A 27,987-nucleotide genomic window follows, 5' to 3' on the forward strand; every position below is an offset into this window, starting at 1 on the left:
GTCTGCTGCAATATCTTCGCAACGGGCAGCAACTCACATGTTCGATTACAACAGGCTGAGCTGCTCCACACTCCCCAGTGCCAGGGCTCAGGGAATGAGGGAGGGGAAAAAACACCTAGACGCTGAGCAAGACCACACACTTCCTGACACAGGCAGCCCCGAGGTCCTGGCTCCGTCCAGGTTGAAAGAGCCGCAACACTTCTCGCCAAGGAGCCCAGCATCTTAACTAATGCCCCTGCCTGCCCATCGCTGACGGATGCTCTTCTTTGCTTCTTTTTTCTCCACTTCAGAATCCAAGGCAGGGTTTGAGTGACTGACACCTTCTCCCCTCTTGGCCCTGGGAGCCGATTAGTTCAGGACTGTGGCAAACCGGTATTTCAGGTCCCCTTGGCAACCCCAGTGCCCAGTCTCCCGAGGAGGATTGCGAGGATTGCGTTTCTAAAGGACCCTGAGGAGACCAGACTTCTGGGTGAGAATCAACACCTTCCTCTTTGTTTCTTTGCTGCCGCATTCAACATGGGTTGCTCTTTCAAAGATCAGAGGTTGATTGGGAGGAAAAGCTGTCCTGGAAGTTAGGAAGGGCACAGAAAGAGGAAGGCTATGTTCTGCAGCTGCGTGGGGGCGGGGGCGAGGGGAGGGCACACCACAAAGATCCCTAGGAACACTACTTCCCACTTTCAATGTTCCCTCTTGTCACTGCTTGTCTTATGATGCAACCTTAGAGTAACGCCGGCCACAGGAGGTCAGGGTGCCCAGTTGGCCTCAGACTTTTGTCAGTCATTGAATTACTCATCTTAGCTCTTCTCATGCACCCAGAGATATCCTTGCTCACAGCCACAGCTGGGAGGCTGGGGAGGGCTCCTGTGTAGTCCACACAGAGACTGAGGAGGGAGTGCAGTAGCGTTCAGTGTGACATCCTTCATCTCTGCTTCAAAACTCTGTGTTTTTCCAGAAAGGGCTTTGAACAGAGTCTCAGAGGTCTACATACCTATTTCCATACCCACCCCCACTCCCCCAGCTCAACTTTGTGGCTTGTTTAAGGAGGAGAGTGGAAGAGCGTGGAGGCAGGAGGGGAGAGAACTTGGCCTCGGTGACTAACTCCAAACAAACAGCCACCGACAAAGATAGTGATGTGCAAATTACTGGTTTTTATTGGACACTTTGGGGAATATAGTTGTTTGTCGGGAAATGAAAGAGAATGTTTGTGCTTATAAAATTATATGGAAAATCAATGTGGTGTTAAGTATATTTTTCAGTTATTTGAGTCAAGGACTGTTCTCCAGCCAATTCTAGCAGGCTCTAAGGGAGTCAGAGATGTCCCTAAGCACAGCCAAGGGGGCCGAGCAGAAAGGTCAAGCTGCCGTTTATTGCTACACTTTTTCCCTGGGGAAATGCCCAAGTGGGCATGAAGTGACATGGGCCATGCAGAGTTCCCAGTGCGATCGTTAGACTTCAGTTACCAACATCAGTGCTGAGGCCGTGCCAGACAGAGTGCTCTGAAGTCTAGACCTCACCTCTAGTTTTCTTGTGCTCCAACCCAGAGATTCTGAGCATTGACTCCCTGTCACGGGGGGGCGAGGAAAGGAGATACACGCTATCTGAAATGTGAGAGAGAGTGGGAGCTCCATCTTGTCTCAGTGGCTTCTGAGTTGTCAACTATCGGAAGTGGGGTGCTGGGTGCTTAGTCCTCCTAAGTGGCATCTGTGGGTCTGTCCAGCTCTGGACCTTGGACAAGGACAAGGCCCCATGAAGGAGGACATAGGAACAGCCAGCTGCTCCTTTGCAAAGCATTTGTCATTGCATTATCACTGAAGATCTTTGACAGGAAGGAATGAATAAGAGTAAGAAACCAAGGAAATTAGACAGAAATTTTAGAAGCTCAAAGATTGATAGGCAAGGAGTTACCAACAAAACGCCCACTTACTACTATAAATCCTTTACCAGACGCTATTACAATTATTTTGACACTGAATTGGGAACCAGACAGTCTGCTCTACCCTTCTCTGCTGTGTGGCTCAGGGCAAGTTACTGACCTCTCTGGGCTTCCCGGCCCTTTTATCTGTATACTTTATTATAAGAAGCTCCTTAAGATGTCTTCCTGCTCTAAATCCTGTGATGCTATGATAAGAAGTTCTTACTGATTACTAGAAATAATAGTTTAGGGAATGGAGAAGACTCCTGGGCTGATGGTGGTACAAATTTGGGTTATGTCACTTAGTAGCTATGTGTCTTAGTCACGTCACTGAACCTTCCTGGGCTCCGGTTCCCTCATTTGAAAAATGGTTTTGTTAGTTTGTTTTTCTCGTAACAGACTTGCAGTGAGAATTAAACGTCATAATGCATGCCAAATATTGAAGGCAGTGCCTGTCACATCAGAAACATGTTGGCTATTGACATTACAAAAGTAGATGAAGAAAACAACACATTTTAACAAAGTATCCTACTGCTCAAAACACAGGAATGGTTGTAAAAATAAATAAGAAATCTCAACTAATTATTATCAAAGACCAAAATGATCCCTTATATAACTTCATGCTAGATACAACTGAAGGACTGCATTAAGATATCCACTGCCCAAAAACAGTAAAACGAAAGATAACATATCCAAATTCCATTATTATTATTTTCTACTCTGGGTCAATTTCACCATCTATGAAATGGGAGCAACAACCAAGAGCTGTTGGAGAATTAACCATTATAATATCTACAGAGGAGCTTTCACACCGTGCTTGAGGCACTTGATAAATGGCACCAGCTATTATGTTGGATTTCTTATTCAGAATCCATAATTAAAAAACAAAGACCTCAAAGAACAAACAAAATCGAATCTGTTTCTTAACAGTTTCCCTGATACTTGGGCCTGTTTTCTCTGCAAGAAACTTCTCATTGCTCATCTTCTTTTTTTTTTTATAGATTTTATTTATTTATTTGAGAGAGAGAGTGAGAGAGAGAGCACAAGAGGGGGGGAGCGGGAGAGGGAGAAGCAGGTCCCCCGCAGAGCAGGGAGCCCGATGCGGGACTCGATCCCAGGACCCCAGGATCATGACCTGAGCCGAAGGCAGTCGCTTAACCAACTGAGCCACCCAGGCGCCCTCATTGCTCATCTTCTTTCCGGGTCGTTGTTCACTCTTTGTTTTTCAAGTGATGGTTGGAGATAAATGAGTACATTCCCTGGATTCTACTCAAATATTAGAAATCTCTCAAGGCTCCGGCTATGTTGCAAACACCATACTCAAAGATTTATCTCAGGACCAGAATCTCCTTGCAAGAGGGCAGTGAAATTTGGGGATAAAATGTCCTTGGCGGACAAGACACTGCCAGCTATGATGACCACGTATGGCAATCACAGTCCCAAACACGTAATACTGAATATTGGTGGTTAGGATACGAACCACCCACCCCTTAAAAATAAAGACGATGATGGACCCTATTCTGCTTTTTCTGTTGTTGAAGTATCATTAACATACAATGGCATATTAGTTTCAAGTTTGCAATGTAGTGATTTGTTAATTCTATACATTACCCAGTTCTCCCCATGATAAGTGTAGTCACCATCTGTCACCAGTGTTATTGCAATATTATTGACTATATTTCCTTCCTATGCTATATTTCTCTATGACTCATTTATTTTATAATTGGAAGCCTGTACCTCTTAATTCCCTTTACCTATTTCACCCATCCTCCCACCCACATCCCGTCTGGCAACCACCAGTTTGTTCTCTGTATTTAAGAGTCTGTTTGGTTTTTGATTTTTTGTCTGTTTTGTTTTTTACATTCCACAAATAAGTGAAATCATATGGTATTTGTCTTTTTCTGTCCTTTTGGTGTAGAAATGGATACAGTATCCATTTTGATGGTTTGAAGTTTCTGCCCTTCAGAACCGCAAACTGTGAGTTAGATTCCCTGCCTCACGTTGGGCCTGAGGATAGGGAGTTAATGAATGTATTGAAATTGAAGCCTTGGTTTCCAAAAGAGGAGTAAAAAAAAGTTCCAAAGTCTTTTAAAATATACCGATCAAAGTTGGGTAACAAAAATATCTCTACTGTGTATTTTCAAATTTACTTGCAATAGCGTTTGCTAGTCAGTGTTGTCCTGTGGATTTCTCTATGAACCTGTAGGATGGGCTTCTTCCTTTCCTGCCTATATATTTTCTTTTCTGATCTGTTAATAAAAATGTGGGGAGTTTTTTCTTGATGATCAGGCAGTACATGTTTCTTATAGAAAATGTTAAATGTAAAGAAGAAAATAAGACACCCACAATATCATATTTCCTCCACCCAGAAATAATCACTGTAGCACCCTTGTGAATTTCCTTCATCTTTGTGTGTGTTCTATGCAAAGGAAACATTTTAAGCAGTTGAGATTATGGTGTGTATATGTGCATATGTATGTATGTATATGTCACCAGCATAAGCATTCCTCTTTCTCTCTCCCACCCACCTTCACCCACACACTTAATGAATTACAGTTCTCTTAACTTTATGATGATCTTTCCTCCCATGCAAAAGACAAAGGAGCAACGGGTTAATTTAAAAATTCTTTCTCGAGGAAACAAGATATATTATGATCTCAATTACAAGGAGAGAAAAAAAGAGTAAAACCAAATCAATAAAAATAAAAATACCATTTTTAAGGGTAGAAATGCAACAAAATTTGGATTGTGGTTATCTTCACATGGTGGCTATAATTTTTTTCTTCTCTGTGTTTTTTGTATTTTCTAAATTTCCAATGATGTATGTATATGACATTAAGTAAAACATTTTTATAGTTCTAAAAATAATTTTTATATTAAGTAATAGTGCTTTTTCAGCACAGCATGTTTCTACTCATCAAGTCAAATTGTAACTAACAACATTTCACCTTTGTGGTAGCAAATGTCTCCCTGGCATTGTACCCCACTTTTTTTTTAAAGATATTTTTTATTTATTTATTTGACAGAGAGATAGAGAGCACAAGTAGGCAGAGTGGCAGGCAGAGGGAAAGGGAGAAGCAGGCTCTCTGCTGAGCAGGGAGCCCGATGCGGGGCTCTATCCCAGGACCCTGGGATCATAACCTGAGCCAAAGGCAGCTGCTTAACCAACTGAGCCACCCAGGCGCCCCTGTACCCCACTTTTAAGTAAATACCAAAATGCATTTTGCATGTTACTATGTCCATGGTGTGATGGCAGTAAACAGGCACCCTCTGACTTGTCTTGTCTTGACTTCAGCTCTAGGTTAAGGCTTAACCTTAGCCTTACCCTTAACGATCCCCTGTCTGACTCAGCAACGACTTTGTGTTTTGGGCTCTGTGTGGAGCTCTTGGGGGCTGAGGTCTGTGTTGTGACTTTGTTGGTGGGCCTCCAACACAGGTTGCCTACATATTTTCTTTTCTGATCTGTTAATAAAAATGTGGGGAGTTTTTCTTGATGATCAGGCAGTACATGTTTCTTATAGAAAATGTTAAATGTAAAGAAGAAAATAAGACACCCACAATATCATATTTCCTCCACCCAGAAATAATCACTGTAGCACCCTTGTGAATTTCCTTCATCTTTGTGTGTGTTCTATGCAAAGGAAACATTTTAAGCAGTTGAGATTATGGTGTGTATATGTGCATATGTATGTATGTATATGTCACCAGCATGTTCTAATGTCATCACAGCTCTTTGTTATAGCAATGTTTGTGCCCGCATGGTAATACCTGGACCATAATTCATTTAGCCAGTCTTCTTTCCTAGGAATTTAGATCTCCTTACTCCCCAATTTTTGTTAATGTAAATAATGCTGTGCTAAACAGACATAATTCATATTTCCATCTTTGATTATTTCCTTAGTATAGATTGTCAAAATTGCAATTAATGGGTCAAAAACCCTGACATTTTAAAGACTTTTTATAGTAAAAGAAATGCAAAAGGCAACAATAATGAGAGGCAAGTATACATGTATCAAATCGAAAAGAGTGAAAGTATTTCCCATGTGCTTACAAACACTGGGAATTCTTTTCTTTTTCACCACTGACATATTGATATAGAAAAACTAGTGCTTTAATAGTGCTTTAATTTACATTTCTTTGATTATTAGTGAGATATAGCTCTATTTCATATTTATTAGCCATTTTTCTTTGCTATGAATTCATGCCCCTTGTCCATTTTTTCCCATCAGTTCATAAAAGATCCATCTCTAATAAAGATATTAGGCCTGTGTCACTTCTAAAAATATGTCCTCAGTGTTATTTGCCTTTTATTTTTTAATGAATTTTTTGACGTGCAGAAATTTAAGCCTTATGTAGTCAGTCTACTGATATCTTTAATTGTGATTTCTTCCCTTTATTATCCTTAGAAGTGCGTTCTCATTCAGAGATCAGATCCTCACTGTCAGCATTTTCGAGTTTTTTTTTAATATAAAAATAAAGTGTGAGCTATGGCAAAGGATGAGTCCCATGAATTTTATCAGGTAGCTAGGGCTTCAAGAGGCTCTTTCGCCCTCTTGCATCATTAGAACAAATTGAGCATTTGCTTTTGAGATGTGCCCCGTGGTTCTTGAGATGCAGGCGCAGGGCAGAATAGCAAGTGGGGATCTGCAAAAAATCCGTGAACAGGCATTTTGAGTAAGTAGGCACGGGTGTTTCTGCTGTCATGTACCAAGTGCAATTTTAAATGTTAGTAACTGGAAAGTCATTTGGCAGCAGGGCCTCCTAAATGCTCCTCAAAAGTGAGTCTGAGAGATATGTCTGTGTGTGTGAAGAAGTGCATGCTGCCCGTCAAGCCCCGCCGCGGGAGGGATGTGGCTGTGGTCTCAGGTGGCAGATAGGAAACCAAATGATTCTGAATTAGATCTTTGCTCTGGGTCACATCTGACCAACTCGATTTTCCCCTGTCATTTGGAGGCAATGGTTTTTAGCTTATTTTGGACCCAGTGAATTGTGCACAGAGGAAGAAATCTGGGCTCCTGAGCAGCAAGCAGCTCAGTGGTAGTGGAAAGAACACAGACTCTGGAGCTCAACAGACCACAGTCCGACTCTTTGCTCTGCCAGTTCCTAGTGGTGTGGCTTTGGGCCTTAGTTTCCTTGCCTATAAAATGGAGATAAGAGTCAGCTTGCATGGTTATTGGGAGCAGTACAATACTTCGTACGTGGCAGACACTCATCACCTGGCAACTTTGGATACATATTGATTTGCAGTGTGTCTTTCGGGTCTCACGTGATAACGCAGAGGATCGTGTGTGTGCCAGTCCACCCAGTAGGCTTCTTGGGTACCACCAAGCCACAGGGACCTAATTTCTCCCAGGCAAAATCGAGAGAAAGGATTTGTCTTCTTCCGGCTGATGAACTTAGATACATGAAAATCTAACAAAGGTATAAAAGTAGAATCACATCCTGTTGTACACTTAATGATTTGCCTTTAGTGAAAAAAAAAATTACAGGAAGTCAGAAATGTCCTGGAAAAGCAGGCATACCCATATATATCATATTCAGTCCCCTTCACACTGGAAACTCTTCAGATCTTCCCAGGAGATGACCCTGTTTTTAATTGATCTGCCTTATTATTTGAGCACAGTGTGCTTATGTGATAACACTGATTCAATATGTTACCATAAAGAGTTACTTTATTATGGGAGGCATTAATTATTAATACTTCTTTAAACTAATGTTGGAAAATCCTCATGGCTTTATGAGGTATTAGATAGAATTAAATAAGAATATAATAATAGCAAAGTGAAACTATAGCTCTTTCTTGAGTAGCTACTAGGCAACAGGCACTGTACTAGTCCCTGAGATGGAGAAAGGGGGGTGTGGGCATGCTAGCAGAGAGAGGGAACAGTCATGCCAGGACCATCAACTTGGCCATTAAGTTGTTAAGCCATACTGGGGAAGAAGATATAAATGCGAACATTTCAATGGCAATGTCAGATTTAAGTAAAAATCCCTGGCCTCCTTCTGAGTATTTTAAGAAATAGTGTTATAATCCTTAAGTATTTATGAATTCGATTTCTATTGACATACTTGAAAGGCAGTGAATAACATTTAAGAACCAAAATGAGAAACTTCTTTTGTCATTGCCTAGAGTATAGAGCCCTCCTGCAGGGCATCTGAGAAGGGAGAGACCTTCCAGATGGCACCTAGATCAGCCCCCTTGCTCTGTAAATGAAGGAGCTGAGATTTCCAAGCTCTGTAAATGAAGGAGCTGAGATTCCTTTGACATCCTCAGGCCCCACAGCCAAGTCAGAGCAAGCCTCTCTGTTGCTTGACTTCCGGTCCGGTGGTCCTTCTTCCACACCATGGGAAGGCACCCTGAATACCAGCACACCCCCAGCAAGGGGGTGAATTCTGCAGAAGAGTCAGACAGAATTGAATTCAAATCACTCCCTCTTCGTGTAACTGAGAGAAGTTACCTAGACTCTCTGATCCTCAGTTTCCTCATCTGTGAAACAAGGAATAAAATAACCCACTTAGCTTTTGTGCCAGAAATGCCGTAAGGAATAAATGAGCGATGTTTGTGGGGGCTCTTAGAAAACCAGGGGGAGAGCCATACATGTAGTTACTTTTAAGCTGCTGTTAAAATGACAAAGCAGGGGAAATAGAGTCAGACCCTCTGGTTTAGAATAGTCCACACATCCTTCCACGTCACGCAGACAATTTCTATCTATACACATTTCTAAATAGCAAATTAGGTAGGGAAGTACCTACGTAGCTGAGAGGTCTTTATCTGATGCATTAGACCAGTGCCATAAAAATTTCACTCCAAAAAAAGGGAAAGGCATTGTTTGAAGGAGAAAAGTGGATAATTCTTAGAACATTAACAATATGTGTCATATTGTCATGCCCTTTGCAGCTTTAGAAGCCTTTTGTTCGTTTGAGAATAGAATAATGTATTATGTATAGGTTTACTCATAAAATTATCATGTTGTGAATTCTGAGTTTAAAGGTACCATCTACTCAGACAGTACTTACATATTTAGTCATTTAATTTACTTAAGAGAAATCTCTAGTGCGGTCACAAATGGAGCTTGCTAGACTTGAAGGAAGGCCCCAGCTCCCTGTTGGTGCCCTGTGGGGAAGCAGTGGGCAGAAAGAAATCTTAGCTTACCAGAGCATCGTCAGCATTAGTATAAGAACAAAAATCCAGGATTTTCTGGATTTGGGGTCCTCACAAGGTTTAAGCAGATTCAGAAAGCACTTGTTTTCCCAAAATGGTCAAGTGTGGTAACGTGGAGGGAAAAATTCTTTTCTGGAGACACCTTTTGCCACACGGAACCTGGACCAATGAGCCTGACTCAAAAATATGTATTTCTTCTGACACATGGTTGCAAATCACACTTCCACCATCCCACCCCACCCTCATCAGAAAATCTAGCAGTATAGAAATGCTTCCATATGCTAGGAGCTGGTTTCTCCCTTTTTGCTGAGGGGGGATAAAGAAAAACTTAGTAGAGTAGCCAGCTTGCAGATACGAGTAACCAGTTTGCTGTAGCACAGATAGATTGAGTAATGGCAGCCCTCAGAGTTAACCATAAATAATTGTGCAAGCCCGTAGGCCCTGGTTCACTGATTATTGGGGTTTTTGTCACAAAATGGCCTATTAGCAGGAATTTAATTGTAATTTGCATAGGTTATGGCAATAATCTAAAACAGGAAAAACAGGGATCAAGAATTCTGAATTTAGAAATATTTAAACTGGGAGTTGGCATATGGCAGACAGAGCTTGGCATCAGAAGTCTTAGAAGCTGGTCTCCACTCTGGCTCTTGCTGGGGGATCTTGGACAGACCACCGTTCCTCTCTGGGTCAATTTTTTCAATGAAAGATGGATATAATACTAGCAAAATACCTACAGAGAGAATTGTGGTCCAACAAATAAAATCACATAAGCAAACGTTTTTCGTCAGCTGCCCAACATTCTGCAGACACCTTTGTTGCTGTTGCTGGTACAGAAATGGGGAGACCACAGGCACCGTGCAAAGCACCTTGGCTTTCCAGCCAGGCTAGCCAAGTGTAACTCTCAACTCCACTCCTTTGCATTAAACTCAGGTTTTCCGGCTGTTGGCTTCAATTTTTCTCTATCTGTAGCATGGAGTCATCAACAATGCCTATTTCACATGTCTGAGGTAATATACGGGGAAGAATCTGGTAAGCTGTGACGTCCTCCCTAGGGGCCATCTCTGCATTTGCTCTCCGTGGTCTCCTTAGTGCTTAGCACAGTGGCTAGGGCACGGTGAACACACAATAAATAGGTGTGGGACGAAGACAAGAATGATTCTCATCTTTCATGCTGTCTCGGAGCTCAGGGCAGAGCCAGGTAACACATGGTTTCCAGCCATAAACCTCTTTTCAAGTCCAGGGTTAGGCAAGTCACCACTTGTTTTTGTTTTCTATCTGAAGGGACATGTGCCTATTGCTGCCATTCCTGTTCCGCTCGCAGATTTGGAAATGCAATCGGAGAGGGGAGGGGACCCTGGCCAGTGCCAGCCTCCCGTTTGCCTGAAGACACACGCAAAGATCTCCTCTTTGCTTTCTCCTTGGATATGCGTAAATGTCTGAAGATCCACTGTTATTCAGAGGAAACCCACCTCCAGGGGAGCTCCTGGAAACTGCCGCCTTCGTTTGCGAAGGTAGGGCCCCCTGGAGGCAGCAGTGGACACTGCTCTGGGATCTTTGATTAATACCTTTAATATCTCTTAATACCCGTTTAGCCCATCGCCCACCCACCTCCCTCCATCAATCCTCAGTTTGTTCTCTATCACTAAGAGTCTCTTCTGGTTTGCTTCCCTCTCTCTCTTCCCCCCCCCCTTTCCATATGTTCAGCTGTTTTGTTTCCTAAATTCCACATATGAGTGAAATCATATGGTATTTGTCTTTCTCTGACTGACTTATTTCACTTAGCATAATACTCTCTAGTTCCATCCATGCTGTTGCAAATGACAAGATTTCATTCTTTTGGATGGCTCCGTAATATTCCCTCGTACATATATACCGAATCTTCTTTATCTATTCATCGGTTGATGGACACTTGGGCTCTTTCCATAGTTTGGCTATTGTTGATAATGCTGCTATAAACACAGGGGTGCATGTATCCCTTCAAATTCATATTTTTGTATCCTTTGGGTAAATACCTAGGATATTTACTGGATACTGGGAATTGCTGGATCATAGGGTAGTTCTATTTTAACTTTTTGAGGAACCTCCATACTGTTTTCCAGAGTGGCTACACCAATTTGCATTCCCACCAACAGAAAGAGGGTTCCCTTTTCTATAATAATTTCTTAATTAAAAATTATTATTGATGGAAAAAAAATTACCAGGAAAGGGTCCCCGATTCACAGAGATGTTAGAAAACCAGAATTGATGAAAAGATTTCCCCTTCAACTCACTTGACTCTATGCTTGCCCCATGCTTTCAGTATCTATAAGAGTTGGAATAGCCTTCCAGACAGATGCTTTTCTGAATGATATCTTTACAAATATCACATTGAGAAATTTGGTACTTGCAAAGATGTCTTAAAAGGAACCATGAAATTGCCAAAACTTCTAGGGACCTACCCCAAAGTTTTTGGCAGTTGGATCCCATCTTTTTTCTCTTACCCCCAGTCTTAGACACCTTTGCTTATCTGACTAGCAAAGTCAAAACATTTCTTTTCTTTAGACAGTCCTGCCAGCTTCCCTAAGAAAACCTACTCGGGAGGCTTCTACGTTGGCTATCGACATGATTTTCTTCTATGGGGAAAAAAAGGAAAGTTCCTTTCTTCTCGCACATGGATTTGCACTTAAAAATGGGCTGCGTGCAATTGTAACATCATTTCATTTCATCTAATTAATGGCTATCATGGGTAAAGTTGAACATTATGCTTAGAATTCTATGCACAGAATAATTGCTCCCGGTATATGTACCGAATGTTACTGATACATATAGTAATGGGAGTTGTGACAATACTGTGCTTTTAAAGCCTTTTAAGAATGCCACGGGCATGTCTAAAATAAAAGCAGTGTGAAATGAGAATTTTAAAATGCTACTATGGGTATAAAATAAAGCTGAGCCTTCACCCTTGTCCAAAGTGGATATAATATTAGCTTAATCCTCATCTTCCTGTATAACCTTAACTAGATTTGTTCTTTCATCTCAAAATATATTTATTAAGCATGTGCTGGGAAGTAGGCATATAGTAGTCAACAAGACAGGCACCTGCCCTCCTGAAGTTCCAGAACTGCATGGAAAACTGATACTGAATAAGCCACTACTGGTAATTCTGAGTGTTGTTAAAAAAAAAAAGAAAAAGAGTAAAACCCAACAGTCCGGTTTGAATATTCTCTTTTTTGCGTCTGTTATAAATATCATCCTCTAAGCATATGCTTCTTCTCTGCCTGAAATGTCCTGCCTGGCTTCCCTGTGAAGGGAATCTTTCAGACAAATGTCATTGTCATGTTGTCTCATGTGTTCTCTGACCCCTACAGGCAGAATTAGGGGCTTTTCTGTGCTGTGTTCCCAGAATATAAACCAAGCCCTTTATTAAGGGGCTGTTTTGTGTCTTTCGAGGGCTCTGGGCCTGAAGTCAGGTTCCTTGCATTTGAATCAGAGCCCTACCCCTTACTAATTACATGGTCCTAAAGAATTAAGAATTACATAGCCTCTGGCCTCAGTTTCTCCATCCCTGAAATAGACATTTATAATGGCATGTAACCCTCAGGCTTGTTGAGAGAATTGAATGAATTAATCTTGTAAACAGCACTTAAGATAATGCCTGGCATATAGCAAGTACTTATTAAGTGTGGACTCTTGCTATAATAGCAGTAATTAATACTTTACATTGAGACTCTTTAACACACCTGTCTTCCTAACTAGACCATAAATTCTTGGATTTCTGGGCCCTCGATTCATTCATCCCTACATTTCTAGTACTTAGCACAGGGTCTGACACATAGTAGGTGCTCAGGCAGTGTTGCTACGTGAGTGGAAGAGCAGTAAGTCCCCCCTAAACATGATGCACAGAGTCCAGATCAAGGAAATTTAGGTCAAAGTCTTTCAAGGAACTTGACCCTGCCCCTATATATGATTTTAGTTTGTTTCTTGGTGCAGAACCAGCAAGTGAAAATAAGTAAGTGTATCTGCCAAACAATCTCTTGATGTGCTCCTTGGCTCCTTTATTTAAATGCCTGCTATCTTCAGGGCCCTTGGACACCACAGCAAATAACGACATTTCTTTAGAATCAGCCATCACATTCTTTGAATGAGAAAACAATATCATGTCTCTCTTTTTTTTTTTTTTTAATTATGCCAAGCCACATGCAGGAAAGACCTGCAACACAATGCAATTTCACTTTGTCAAGTGTCTCTCTTCACAAGCTGCATCCCTGGTCTTCAAGTTAAACAATAAATAATACAGTGCAAGGGGTATTATTTGGAGGGGATGGGGAGGCGGGGAGTTAAAGGACCAAAACAAAGGAGGAAGGTTATGAGAACCTGGAATCCGATTTTCAAGGGCCTCCAACTCTTCTTCCAGCTGTGATTGCTGGGGAAAGTTTCCGACAGAATGACTGGAGTGGGGATGCGCTGTAGCAAATGGCTTAAACAATGGCTTAGATTTCATGGTGATGACACAGTTGCACTGTATTTGTCATGCTGGTTTGAAGCGCTCTCCCACGCAGGGCTTCCTATTTGGAAAGACGCGTCTCAACAGACAAAATGCTGCCCCCCTCTGCGTTGTCCAAAGAGAATCAAAACAGCCACTGGGGACTTCTGATGGGCACTGTGGAGTCACCCATGTCCCAGAGTCAGAGAATGAGAGGCCTGAACTCACTCACGATAACGAGAAGTACACTGGTTGACGTTCAGTGTTGACAGGCATTATTGGAAGTGCTTCACATCATCTATTCCAGGGGTCAGCTGCCCAGGAGCGTGTTTTTATACAGCCCGAGAGCTAAGAATGAGCACTTTTTTTTTTTTTTAAGATTTTATTTATTTGACAGAGAGAGCACAAGCAGAGGGAGAGAGAGAGAGAAGCAGGCTCCCTGCTGAGCAAGGAGCCCGATGTGGGACTCGATCCCAGGACCCTGGGATCATGACCTGAGCCAAAGGCAGCCGCTTAACCGACTGAGCCACCCAGGCATCCCGAGCACATTTTTTAAGAAGATTTATTTGTTTATTTGTTAGAGAGAGAGAGCGGGGCGGGGGGTGCAGAGGAAGAAGCAGGCTCCCCGCCTAGCGAAGAGCCCAATGTGGACCTCGAGACCCTGAGATCATGACCCAAGCTGAAGGCAGATGCTCAACCGACTGAACCACCCAGGCATCCCGAATGTGCACATTTTTAAAAAGATTGTGAAACAAACAAACAAACAAACAAAAAGCAATAAGGACAAGAATATGCAACAGTGATCTTATGTGGCCGGCAAAGCTGAAAATAGATGCTCGTTGGTCTTTTGCAGAAAAGTCCACTGACCCCGACTCTGTCTCATTAATACAGTCAATGCGATAATATGAGCATTTATTTTCCCCATTCTATGATTTGGACATTGCATCTTAGAAAGGATAAGTACTACTAACCTGACATTGTCCAGCTATCCACTGCAACCACTACCCAGGAAACACTAACGTAACAACTTACAGGATTTGTGCAGACAACATAGATGGGTAATAGGGGCCTGCTAAGGACTGCGACAGTGCAGAGGGCACCTGCCTCTTTTTTTTTTAAAGATTTTATTTATTTATTTGACAGAGAGAGAGATAGCGAGAGAGGGAACACAAGCAGGGGGAGTGGGAGAGGGAGAAGCAGGTCGCCGGCCGAGCAGGGAGCCTGACGCGGGGCTGGATCCCAGGACCCTGGGATCATGACCTGAGCCAAAGGTAGATGCTCAATGGAAGAGCCACCCAGGCACCCTGGCACCTGCCTCTTTAAAAGGACAGTCACAAGGCAGTTCAGGCCAATAATGGCTCTCCAGGAATGCATGACCCTTGTTGCCAGTTTTCTGATCTTTCAAGAAAAGCCAGGAAATGAGATTTTATGCAAAAGCTCCTTAGTTTTAAAGGCTGGCAACTGATTCAACATTTTAAAAATGCTGTAAGGATCAAGGAAAACATGCCTGTGGGCTGAATACAGCCCAAGAGCCTGTGGTTTGAAACCTCTACATAATACTTTGAGTTCATGTGGTCTAACTCCCTCACTTTACACCTCACATTTGGTCCAACTCCTACACTTTACAGAGAAAACTGAGAATTAGAGGAAGGGTGAGCCTTCCCCCTTATTTTTTGTAGTTTTGGAAACAATCAGAGAGGGTGACTGAAAAGTCCAAGGTCACACAGCTAAGTAGAGACAGAGATGGGTCTCCAACCTCAGACCCCAGTCTTATTCCAGTGCTTTCCATTGGCCCTCTGATGTACTTGAGTCTTTGAGATGCCTCTCCTTGTTTCCTTTACTAAGCCTTTTGTCATCTGTGGAGCAGGGTTCTAACTGGACCTAAACTGAGATTCACACCTAGCTAGCTGTCTGGCAAGTCAGTGGACCATCACCCCTTCCACCCAAGCTGGAAGCTGGCCTGAGTTAGACTCGCTTCCAGAGTAGCGAATTCTAGGATTGCTGGGAGCAGAGGCTAATGAGGGAGAAAGAGACACAGGAGGACAGAAGTTTTATTTCCCTAGGTCAGTAAGCCTACAGGCTGCAGCTGGCGGCTATTTTCACAAGGAACCTGGGAAATTTAGGGCTGCTGCTGAGGATCCAGGTGACTTGGAGTGGGAAGGGGATTCTCCCTATTTCTGTAAGGAACATAGCACAACACTGATGAGGGCCAGCAGGAAGGAACTCACCGCCTTTCTGCACCTTGAGGGTCCTGTGTTGCAGAACACCTAGCTACAGCTCCAGATGTGGCATGCTCAGGGAAGGCCCTAGAAGCAGTGGGAATGGTGAAAGGCTACCCTGAAGTGATTTCAAAGCTGGTGGAAAGACGTGAGCATCTCGAGCCAAAGCAGTAGAGAGGACTGGGAGCACTCATGAGACACTCCAGGGGCTCCTGGGGAATGATTATAGCGGGGAGAAATGAGTATCTGGTGGTCCTGCTTGGGCACACTTGGGGGAGGAAGCAGTGAGTTGGGGACCATTACTGTTCGTATGGCCTCTTTTGTACCTGGGCAACTAGGTGCCACACGATGCAGCTGCCTTAGAGAGACCACAGTCTGAAGCTTCATTACTTAAAGTTCAACCCCTGGACCAGCAGCATCGGCGTCATCTGGGAGCTTGGTAGAGAAGAAGAATCTCAGCCCGATGCCAAACCTACCAAACTCGAGTCTGCACGGTAACAGATGCCCAGGTGATTTGTGAGCGCAGCAAAGTCTGAGAAGCTCTGGCCTCGGTATTGCAAGTAACAGCTCTAGAGAGATTGCGGGTTTTAATCTGAGATCAGCCACATCTTTGTTGGTGTGATATTGACCAAGTGATTGAACATCTCCACCCCTCTATTTGCTCATTTCTAAAATGGAGGTAATAATGGTACTTCTTTATAGGTATGTTGTGATGTTTAATTGAGATACCATATAAAGTATGGTGATTGATGCATATACATTCTTAGGAAAATTAGTTATTGTCATTACCCTTATTACTTTCTGTAAGCCAGAACTTATCACCAAAGCATTTATAAAAGAGGCTTGTCTAGTTCCCTGTGCATTCCTTCTCCCTCAACAACCCAATGAAATTTCTTCCCACCCCCAATACACCCTGCCAGTAATCATAATAGGAAAAATAGAGCTGATATTCTTCAAAGGACTAGGAGCTAAAAATACAGACTAGATAGCATCCCAGTTATCCTCACTACACCCAACGAGGCAGGCACTATTAGCTGCTATTGGAAAGTTAGGCTCGAAAATTCATGTAGGGCCCTGGGTGTGGACAGCAGAGGTATAATGCTTCTCCAAGAAGGAGCTCAAGCCCCTGGAAGTAGTTGAATGCCTCTTAAAGTGCTGGTCTTAAAGAAGGGTTTGGACATCTGCTGCTCATGGAGGGTTTACTGTAGACTTTTACTCCTGCTCCCTCCCCAACACCTACAAAAACGAAAGAGAAATGAATAAAAGGCACAAAACACAAAACCACAAAGAAAAGAATAATTGGAGAGGTGACAATAGGATTTTGGATCTATAAAGCAGATGGGCAAGAAATAATTGACTTAGGCAGACCTGAGGATGTAAACCAGAACTCTCCATGGTGAAAGCCCACAAGTTATCTCATTTCACTGCAGAGCCCCAGGAAAGCTCAGAAACGGGGAGCTCAGGCACTTCTAAAAGTGAGGGGTCTGAGTGGGGTTGAATGTCTTAAGATTCCCTCCTCCTGTGTCCTGCTCTTCTCCTGAGTGCCTGCCTCCTCCTCGGACAAGGAGATGACTGGACATCTACTGTCCAGAGTGAACGAGTGAATAAGAAACCGGATGTGTAGAAAACAGTGCAGCTAAGAGTAGATATACTGTGCTGAAAACAGGAACGAGAGGAGTAAATGAAATCTGTATAGAAATAGTGAGACTGCCTCCCAATCCCTTCCCCCATGAGGCTTCTAGAAAATCTTAGCAGCCAGTCTTGCCTTCCTCAGGAAAAGACTGGAAGATTCCTTTCTGGTGAAACTGAGTGGCCCTTGAGAAAAGCGTTACAGGGCGCCTGGGTGGCTCAGTTGGTTAAGCGACTGCCTTCGGCTCAGGTCATGATCCTGGAGTCCCGGGATCGAGTCCCGCATCGGGCTCCCTGCTCAGCAGGGAGTCTGCTTCTCCCTCTGACCCTCCCCCCTCTCATGTGCTCTCTCTCATTCTCTCTCTCTCTAATAAATAAATAAAATCTTTAAAAAAAAAAAAAGAGAGAGAGAAAAGAGTTACCGATACTGTTAAGGAATTACCAACAAATTAGCCAGATGATCCTACAGGCAAGCCCACTGGGCAACAGATTTTGCTCTTACATGCTAAAATTTCCAATAAGTTTTTAGTTAAATAGGCATGGGTAGTCATAGATCAACATCTGAGCAAAGCCCTTACAATAAAAAAATAAACACAAAAGCAAAATAACATTTTTAAAGCCTCAAAAACATAGAAACAATGCAGGGAGCATAGAAATTTTCACAAAATATATCATTAATATCCTTAGATAAAGAAAGATATGTACATGAAACCAGAACTAGAGGCTGTTTAAAGAGAAAAATACCCAAAGCACTAAAACAGGTCCTGAAAATTAAAAATATGACAACAGAAATAAAAATGTCAACAAACGGGTTGGTAGACAAAGCTGAGAAAACCTCCCAGAAAGAACAAAAAGGCAAAAAAAAAAAAAAGAAAGAAAGAAAGACAGGAAAGGGAAGATTAAAAAATTAGAAATGGTTTATGAGCTCTACTATCTGAATAACAGGTGTTTTGGAAATAGGGAATAAGAAAATCGGCAATGAAATCCCTCAGAGTTTCTGGAGAAAAGAACCCAGCAACAGGTCAGCACACTGGAGGAAAGAAGACATTCATCGTGTGATTTCTGAAGAAAAGATCTTAAGAAATTCCGGTGAGTAGTGGGGGAGAGGCAAAGTTCACAAAAACAGGATAAAGAGGCAAAAACAATATCAAACTTCTTAACACTGGAAGCAAAAGGACAATGGAAACATCAGTGTCCTTAAAATTATAGGGAATTTATTTCTAACCTAGAATTCTGTGTTCAGCCAAATAAGATCTCAAGAACTTCACCTCCCACATGTTTGTTCTCAGTGTGAAGGGTAAACAAAAAAAGGGAAGACATGGGATCCTGGAAATCCAAGATATAAATAATAGGTGTGAAGTCTAATCAAATTTCCAGGAATACAGTAGAGCAAGAGACCCTGAAACAAAAGCCAGCAGCAAGCTTCCAAAGCAACCAGTCCATATTGGAACCATTGAGACAAGGGGAAACTACATTTCTATGACAAAGGAAAAGAAATCAAAGCAGGGGCACCTGGGTGGCTCAGTTGTTAAGCGTCTGCCTTCGGCTCAGGTCATGATCCTGCGGTCCTGGGATCGAGCTCCGCATCAGGCTCCCTGCTCGGTGGGAAGCCTGCTTCTCCCTCTCCTGCTCCCCCTGCTTGTGTTCCCTCTCTCGCTGTGTGTGTCTCTCTCTCTGTCAAATAAATAAATAAAATCTTAAAAAAAAAAGAAATCAAAGCAAATATAAAGAAAGAAAAGAAATTGGCAGATTGTTTGATGGATTGGAATGTATCGAGAGAAGATTTATAACTTGGTAGACAGTTTGGGGATGAAATGGTGACAGGTGCCTAAAGCACTACATAAATCTGGAAAAAAAGAGAGAGAGAGCACCAACTGGAAACTCGAGGAAACAAAAATTCACACAAGAAAGTCATCATAGTACACTACATGGCTTAGCTGAGAATAATTTTTACACAATCATAATGATGGAAATACTAATGTTTAAGCAAAGATTATGAAGTAAGTATATTGAGAGGATGAGGAAAAGGGAAGTCTGTGTAAAGAGGAAAAGGACAGTTAAATTATCATCTTCAATAATAAAAAGTATATTGATAATATCTAAGAATTAAAAATCCAGAAATTGCAGTAAAAACAAATTATCTAGTAATACGGAAATAAAAACCAGAAGAAACAGCTCAAATAGTTGAAAGTGGCTGCCTCTGGGGAGGAGGACCATCAGGTGCAGAATGGGAAGGCAGGTAACTGCTCTTTTGCATTAAAATCCTTTTAGAATATTTGACTTTTAAAATTATGTTAATGAATTACTTTGATTAAAAGTAAACATTAAATTGAACAATAAGTTTTGACATTTTTATGGGCCTCCAAACCTCATGCTAAAGAAAGAGGGTTCTGAAGATAAAATTTTAAGCAGCATACAGGACACTGCAGGGTCTTCTTGTCCTACTATAAAACAAAAGCATAATATCAGTCACCCAGAGCCAGATATTATGCAGGAGAGAGAACACTGAATAGGAAGTTGGTAGTCCTGGGGCTCCTGGTGGCTCAGTCGGTTAAGTGTCTGACTCTTTTTTTTTTTTTTTAATTTTTTTATTAACATATAATGTATTATTTGTTTCAGGGGTACAGGTCTGTGATTCATCAGTCTTACACAATTCACAGCACTCACCGTAGTACATACCCTCCCCAATGTCCATCACCCGGCCACCCTATCCCTCCCACCCCCCACCACTCCAGCACCCCTCAGTTTGTTTCCTGAGATTAAGAGTCTCTTATGGTTTGTCTCCCTCTCTGGTTTCATCTTGTTTCATTTTTCCCTCCCTTCCCCTATGATCCTCTGTCTTGTTTCTCAAATTCCTCATATCAGTGAGATCATAAGATACTTGTCTTTCTCTGATTGACTTGGGTATTTACCCCAAAGTGTCTGACTCTTGATCTCAGCTCAGGTCTTGATGTCAGCGTTGTGAGTTCAAGCCCTGAATTGGGCTCCTTACTGGGCATGGAGCCTACTTAAAAAAAAAAAAAAAAAAAAAAAAGGCAGGAGCCCTGAGTTCTAACCTAGATTCCAACATATGTGATCTTTTTAAACCTCTATTTTCTTTTCCTATAAGACAATATTCCTATTCTGACTCCTTCACAGTACTGTGATGATCATGAAAGACAATGGATATAAAATGCTTTGTAAATTGTAAAGCACTCCACAGATGTAATAGAATATCATTATTCTACCCACATATAAGATTGGCAGACAGTTTACTATATTATAATTTATACCATCTGGCTTATTTTTGTTTTTTAGCAATTTTTTTCTTATAGCAAAAATAAAATAGGTTTATTATGGAAATCTTTTAAATACTAAAAAGCAAAAAAAAAACCAAAAACAAAGGAAACTAAAAATTACTTTTAATTGCATCATCAAGAAATAATCACTGCTAACTTCTGTATCTTTGATATATACATATGAAATACATATTTATGATTTATACATACATATGATTATTTCCCACTAAAATAAATATTCTGGCTATTTTCACAAATCAGTGAATATTTTTCTATAGCATCATTTATTATTTGTAATGGAAGGAGGGAGATACGGATGGAAGACTGAAGAAATTAAGTAAAAACTGAATTAGAAGTAATGGAATAAACACAGTGAATTTTTAAATTCACTTTTTAAAAAATTTCCTAAACCTGCCAATTAAAAAACTTTAAATAATACTAACCCAGTAGCAATAAGCAACTTCTAGTAGCAAGATTTTGGTTTCTTTTTTTTTTTTTAAGGTTTTATTTATTTATTTGACAGAGAGAAAGAGAACACAAGCCGGGGAGGGGGGCCGCAGGGAGAGGGAGAGGGAGAAGCAGCCTCCCCACTGAGCAGGGAACCCAATATGGGGCTCCATCCCAGGACCCCAGGATCATGGCCCCAGCCCAAGGCAGTTGCTTAACGGCCTGAGCCACCCAGGCGCCCCAAGATTTTGGTTTCTAACTACCATTTCCCACCAAAAAGAACCAGGGTCCTCCTAAAATGGATGATTTCAGATCTGGCACAGGATAGGTACAAGATGAGCCTGAAACATTCTATTATTCCATGGTGGGGTGGGGTAGGGGACGGAGGCTATCAAAGACCTGGGAGTCAATATAATGATGTTCCCATTGGCCAAAGATAGGGCAATTTGAACATCAGTATGAACAATAACTAAAATGAATGAAAATACATCAACCATATTTAAATACATGAACTCATAATGACACTTAAAAAGAAAAAAAAAAAACAAAAAACCTCTTTGCCTACCTCTGGAGAATGCTAGGGAACCAAATCATTCTTCGGGAACCTGATAAGTAAAAGGAAAGGATCAAACATTTATCCTGCCTCTTTAGGTCAGCAAATAGTTCAAAAGAGGGAGTTTTTCTTTATAGAAGTATTCCAGTTAAAAGTGAAGAAGGAATGAATATCGATGAATCAGAATATGACCAGTACAACCTCTAGGTGAGTGATGAATCTAGTCAATGAGTATCACAGACTACTAACATCACAAAGACAGGTTCAGTACCCAATAACATCTAGACAGTCTTACCCAAAAGAATTAACTCTGAATTGGGTCGAGCCTCTAGAACTAACTACCAATTTATAGGAAATACAAGTTGTAGAAGAACGGTTAAACCAGAAGAGTGCCTTCAGTAAATTCAGGTTATTGGACAACAACCCTGTCTCTTGGACAAACAACCCTATCTCTTTAAGAAGTAATGTACAAGTGGGGGCAAAAATAAATGGAGGAAGAGCCATCAAAAGAGACTTAGTAGATGTATCAACCAATTGCAATGTGTGAATTCTGATGCAAACAAGCAAACTGGAGAAATAAAGATTTATGAAACAATATTTATTATGAAACAATCAGGGCAGTTTGAATAGTGACTGGACCCTAGATGGCATCAAGAAATTATTGTTATTTTAAAATGTAATGATATATTGTGGTTATTTTAAAAAAATAGTTCATATGTTTAGAGATATTTACTAAGATATTTATGGACAAAATGAAATGGTGCCTGAAATTTTCTTCAAACTAATGGGGGAGGCAGTAAGTGGGGAGGAATATAGATAAAACAAGACTGGCCATGAATTTTATAATCATTGAATTTAGGGCCACCTGGCTGGCTCAGTTGGCCGAGCATGCAACTCTTGATCTCAGGGTCATGAGTTCAAGTCCCACGTTGGGTGTGGAGCCTACTTAAAAATAAAATAAAAATAGGGCGCCTGGGTGGCTCAGATGGTTAAGCGTCTGCCTTCGGCTCAGGTCATGATCCCAGGGTCCTGGGATCGAGTCCCGCGTCGGGCTCTCTGCTCCTTGGGAGCCTGCTTCTCCCTCTGCCTCTCTCTCTCTCTCTCTGTCTCTCATGAATAAATAAAATAAAATCTTTAAAATAAATAAATAAATAAATAAAAATAAAAATAAAAATAAAAAATAATAATCATTGTAGTTAGGTGATGGGTATAATTTATTCACCAAACTTTGTATTTGTCTCACATTTTCTATAATAAGTTAAAGAAAGATCACAAAAATATGTATTGTAAATTCTTTTCAGTTCATTAAATATTTTCTCACCGTGGTCTATAATAGCTATATAACAGTTCATCATACTATGACGTACCATAATACAATTGATTGTTTACTAATTGTTGACACTTAGATTGTTTCCAATTTGTTGCTATTACTACTAACACTGATAAAACTCTCTTACATAATTCTTTATATAAGACCATCCATGATTATTTTCTCTTAATTAACTCCCTTAAATGTAGACATAGATTCCTGAGCTGAAAGCTTCATACAATGGAAAGCTTTTGGTGAATGTGGCTACATTCTCTTTGAGAAAGGTTGTGCTGATATCCACCCATTGGCAATATAGGGAGAGTAACTATTTTCTGGGCATGTCATATTTCTCTAATACTTTTCTCATTTGATAAGCAAAAAGAAAAAAAAACTTTGAATATTATTGTATCTGGCATTTCTTGGAGTTACAAGTGAGTTAAATATATATCATATGCCTAGCTTGGTACTTTTTTGGTAAATTAACTTTTTATGTTCTTTGCCTACTTTTCTATTGAGATGTCTTTTTCTTATTCATTTGTAAAACCTCATTATATGTTAAAGATAATAGCACTTTTTTGTGTATGTTTCAAATATTTCCTCAACATTTTGTTCCGTTGATTCTTGTCTTGGTTTTATAAATACACGAACATTTCAAAAATTTTACACAGTCAAGTTTTTGACATTTTTCCTTAACATTTTTTTTCCTTTTCATGTCACACTTAAACATGGTTTCCTTCTTCACCTCCAAAATGATTTAAATTGTCACCTACTTTTCTTCTAGGATTTTCTATTTTCATTTTTTATATTCAGGGTGAAAAATTTTAAAGGAATATTATAATGGACAGGGATCTAACTTTTTTCCCTCCAAAATGATTTGTTGGTTACAATGGCACTGTTAATTGAAAGCTTCATCCTTTCCCAACTGATTTGAAACTTCAACCTCTTTTGGGTTGCTTCTTTTTTAAGAGTCAACAGACCCGATAGTTATAATATAATTTAATTCCCTTATTTAACATTTTTGAGCAGCTAGTATGGACCTAATCTCAGGTTAAGTGCTTGATATTTATTTAAATGAATATATCAGGGGGCGCCTTGGTGGCTCAATCATTAGGCGTCTGCCTTCGGCTCAGGTCGTGATCCCAGGGTTCTGGGATCGAGCCCCGCATCAGGCTCACTGTAATTTGGGAAGCCTGCTTCTCCTTCTCACACTCCCCCTGCTTGTGTTCCCTCTCTCACTGTGTCTCTCTCTGTCGAATAAATAAACAAAATCTTTTAAAAAAAGTGAATATATCACAATCACCATGATCTCTCTGGTTAAATTCAGATGGTACACCCACATAATGAAATAGTATGCAATCATAAAAAAGAAGGAGGATGCAGTTATGTCCAAGGTATATTGTTATATGGAAAAAGTAGTATGCAGGCCAGAATAGTGTTTATTTGGGAATTAACATTAAAGCTACTCCTTTTGTCCCACAGGCTGATAAGGCCTAGGAATGTTGGATTATATTCTGATTTGGGAGTAGTAATATACTTTATTTTGTAGGACGTTTATAAGGATTAAATGTATGACTATGTATAAAGCATTAGGTCAGCGTCTGGTATCATAGTCATAAGAATCACCCTATGGGGGCTTGGCAATTTAGTGAAGGCCTTTGTGGTTGCTTTTATATTTACTTTGTCTGTTACATTGCTGATTACCTCCGGGCAAATGGCCTCTGGACCAATAAGCAGTTCCAGTAAAGGCTGCAGAATTCTAAGACTAGGAAATGGATCTGATTTAGCTTTGTAGAGGACCAGCATCTGCCACTTGGCCTACCCTGCAGAAAAAAAGGCAATTTTTTTTTTAAGATTTCATTCATTCATTTGAGAGAGAGAGAGAGACCAAACACAAGCAGGGGGAGAGGCAGAGGGAGAGGGAGAAAAAGATTCCCTGCCGAGCTGGGAACCTGACACGGGGCTCGATCCCATGACCTGGAGATCATGACCTGGGCCAAAGGCAGACGCTTAACCATCTGAGCCACCCAGGCATCCCAAAAGGGCAAATTCACATCAAGTGACAAAGAAGTCTGTTAGACAAGTAAGAAAAGAGACAGGACAAAAATTAGCAAGAAAGGAGGCCTTGGCTGAGGCATCATCTTTGGAAAGGATCACGTGGCCTTAAGCATGCAGGAGGAAAGCTTTAGGAGACCCCCTTTGGAGGAGACCATTGCCAGCAGCCCTCGGAACGGAAATGTTATGCAAGTGATGTCAGCTGATGTAACGCCTCTCTGCTGTGAAAGCGGGGGCAGACCTAATCAGAGAGGATGTTTCCACCATGGAATTCTGCCAGCTAGTCATCTTGACCAAAACAGATGCTGCTATTTTCTGATCAGTGTTTGCCCTGTTATCTGGGTGCAAACGTCCGTGGAGGAGCACAATCAGTACCATTATGTGCTCCTATGAATCGCAGCCCCACTGCCCAAACTACATGCCCTCCGAAGCTGAAAGTAAGCATCGGCAGGGACTGGAGTAAATTGATGTAAAATACACATCTTTCACAAGTGCTCATGTATGCATGCTCACAGGCCCTCCACCCCTGAAGAATGATGGGAGCCCACATTCATTCACTCATTTCAAAAATATTTATGGAACTATCTACTCTGTGCCAGGCTCTGTGCTAGGTGCTGGGGAACACAACAGTGACCAAGACACTCATGGAACTGAGCTTGCAACTTATATTGCAAGTTGGGCAGATGTTTAAAGAAAACGTAAAACAAATTCATACACATGTAATTGCAGCTTGTGAAATTCATCATGAAGGAAATAAACAGGATGCGATCATGGAAAGTCACAGGATGGCCTGCTCTAGACTAGATTAACCACAACATCTAACGTACTGCAGGGGTTCATGGAGAGCTCACTTCACTGCCAGTGCCATTAATCCCATCCATCCACCCATGCATCCATCCATCTATCCATCCATCCATCCATCCATCCATTCATTCATCCGTCGATCCAATACAGTATAGTGGCTAAGAGCCTGGACTCAGAACAACCTAAGCTGGAATCTGGCTTTGCCATTTATTAATCATTAGGGCCTTGGACAAACTGCCTAACTTCTTTATGTCTTAGTTTTCTCACCTATGGAGTAGGGGCAATAATCATATCTACCACATGGTGCTGCTCTAAAATTTAAATGAGATAATGCCCTTTGCTCAGTCCTGGGCACAATGCTCAGTACATGCTAGCTATTTTGTTACTAGTATCTGTTTCTTCACTCCATGCAGGAATATTTACTAAGAACCCCTAAGTACCAAATACTCTGCTGAACATTGGAGTGAAGGTGGGAAAAGAGAAAGATCCAACTATTTCTCCAAAAGGAGATGTGTGGGAAACCAAGCAGAGGCTTTCTCCTTTTCTAGCAGATACATTCAGAAGTCATTGTTAACCCCCAAATACTAGCTTTGAATTCCCTCAAGACAGAAAGACAGCTCACAGGTTAGATAAACCTCCCAGAAAGACAGCTCACAGGTTAAACCGAGTTACCTCCCAGAGAATAATACCTAGCCTCACCCCTTGGCTTTTAAAAATGGGGTTATGCTGGGAAAGGCATGGTCCTGGAATTCTGGAGAGTGCAGACCGTTCTGATTCTGTTGAGCCAGAAGCACACACACCCCAGTTTCCTCACCCTCCCTCCCAAGTTACCTTGAGGAGTTGATAAGGGAACTCACAGGGGAAGTGCCAGAGCCATATAGAGGGGTTTCCAAGAATGTCTCCTGTTCTTTCTTCAGTTCTAGTGACTGCTCTGCCTCTCTGGGACCCTGTTCCTCCCACGCAAACTGGAAGTAACAGGATCCTAGTGGGAAGAGGGGCGGGGGTGCAAGGCTTGAGTGAACCAACAGATGTGGAGGGCCTTTGAAAAGATGAAGGGCTCTGCTCGTGTAAGTTATTATTATTAGGTTGGGGAACCTGTGCACATAGTAAACATTTCTGTGAGTTGAAAAATCACCAATGTTGAGGGAACCTTGCCAGGGAGCCGTTTACAGCAACCTCTCCAAAGAATGAGAACATCCTCGGGTGCGCACTCTTCTTGCCCTCTAATTGTGAACGTTTGATGGAGCTTATCAGTGGGTGTCCCAGTCCTATGTAACCAGTTTGCGTATCTGATGCAGTATCAGACAACAGGCACGAAGCATTGCCCCTTGCCCCCACATGTCTCCTTGCCTGAAATACCTGCTTTCTGAAACAATTTTACCGTAACTGCTGGACTATGAAGAAAAGAGGTTTTGCAAATAAATACATCTCATAATTAAAACTTGCCCTTTAAAGGCTCACACTTTCTTCCCCACTATAGGTTTTCTTTTCCTGGTAACATAGCAGAGAATCAATGAGGGCAAGGCAAACCTCTTTAATATATACAGTTTCAACAGCTCTAATAACATATCTGCGTACGTAAGAAAGAACGCCTCCCCCTCTTCAGCCCAGCTGATAATTTCCCCTGATTTGTTAAATGCCCTCTTATTTCACTCTCAAAGATAAAGCTTAAAAGGCGGTTAGTCTTCGGGGGGAGTGGGAAGGGTGGATTGAAAAGGGATAAAGTAGAAGAGGGGGCTCACAGCCATTTTTTTTTAAATGACAGCTTTTAATTTTCGTTATGAAAGTAATGAATGTTCATTGTGGGAAAGTTAGAAAGTATCCAAAAAGCTTGGAAAAGAAAATATCTATTACTCACAATCCTATCACCCAGAGGGAACCATTGTTAATATTTGGCATGTTTTTGGTGAGGTGTTTTTTTGTTTTGTTTTTTTTTCAGATTTTTCTCCAGGAAGACTTTTGTGCCGTTAACAATTTTGAAATCTGCTTTTTAAAAATGTTACATGATAGCATTGGCATTTTTCCATGGCCTGAGAAACTCTGCAAAGAACAACTTTAGAGTGGCTATATAATCTTCTGACTAGGCTGTCCCCCAACTTGCTTATCCTACTTGACGATTTAAGTTGTTTCGATTTTTTCCCCATTATTACAAATAATGTG

The 27,987-nt window shown here is 41.3% G+C and overlaps 1 long non-coding RNA gene across 2 annotated transcripts; it reads left to right on the forward strand.

The window, feature by feature from the left end:
- On the forward strand, positions 1–27,982 carry LOC135362253 (uncharacterized). 2 transcript variants are annotated; one of them, XR_010406727.1, is made up of 3 exons: positions 1–469; positions 18,330–18,473; positions 27,767–27,982. It is a non-coding gene; the product is annotated as an uncharacterized LOC135362253 (long non-coding RNA). The 2 variants fall into 2 exon arrangements; XR_010406726.1 differs by having other exon boundaries at positions 4–469; positions 18,345–18,473.
- The last annotated feature ends 5 nt before the right edge of the window (positions 27,983–27,987 follow it).

The sequence above is a fragment of the Mirounga angustirostris genome, unplaced genomic scaffold (genome assembly GCF_029215605.1).
Source record: "Mirounga angustirostris isolate CCGP_5_RB_7025 unplaced genomic scaffold, mMirAng1.0.hap1 SCAF_13, whole genome shotgun sequence".
Taxonomy (NCBI): domain Eukaryota; kingdom Metazoa; phylum Chordata; class Mammalia; order Carnivora; family Phocidae; genus Mirounga; species Mirounga angustirostris.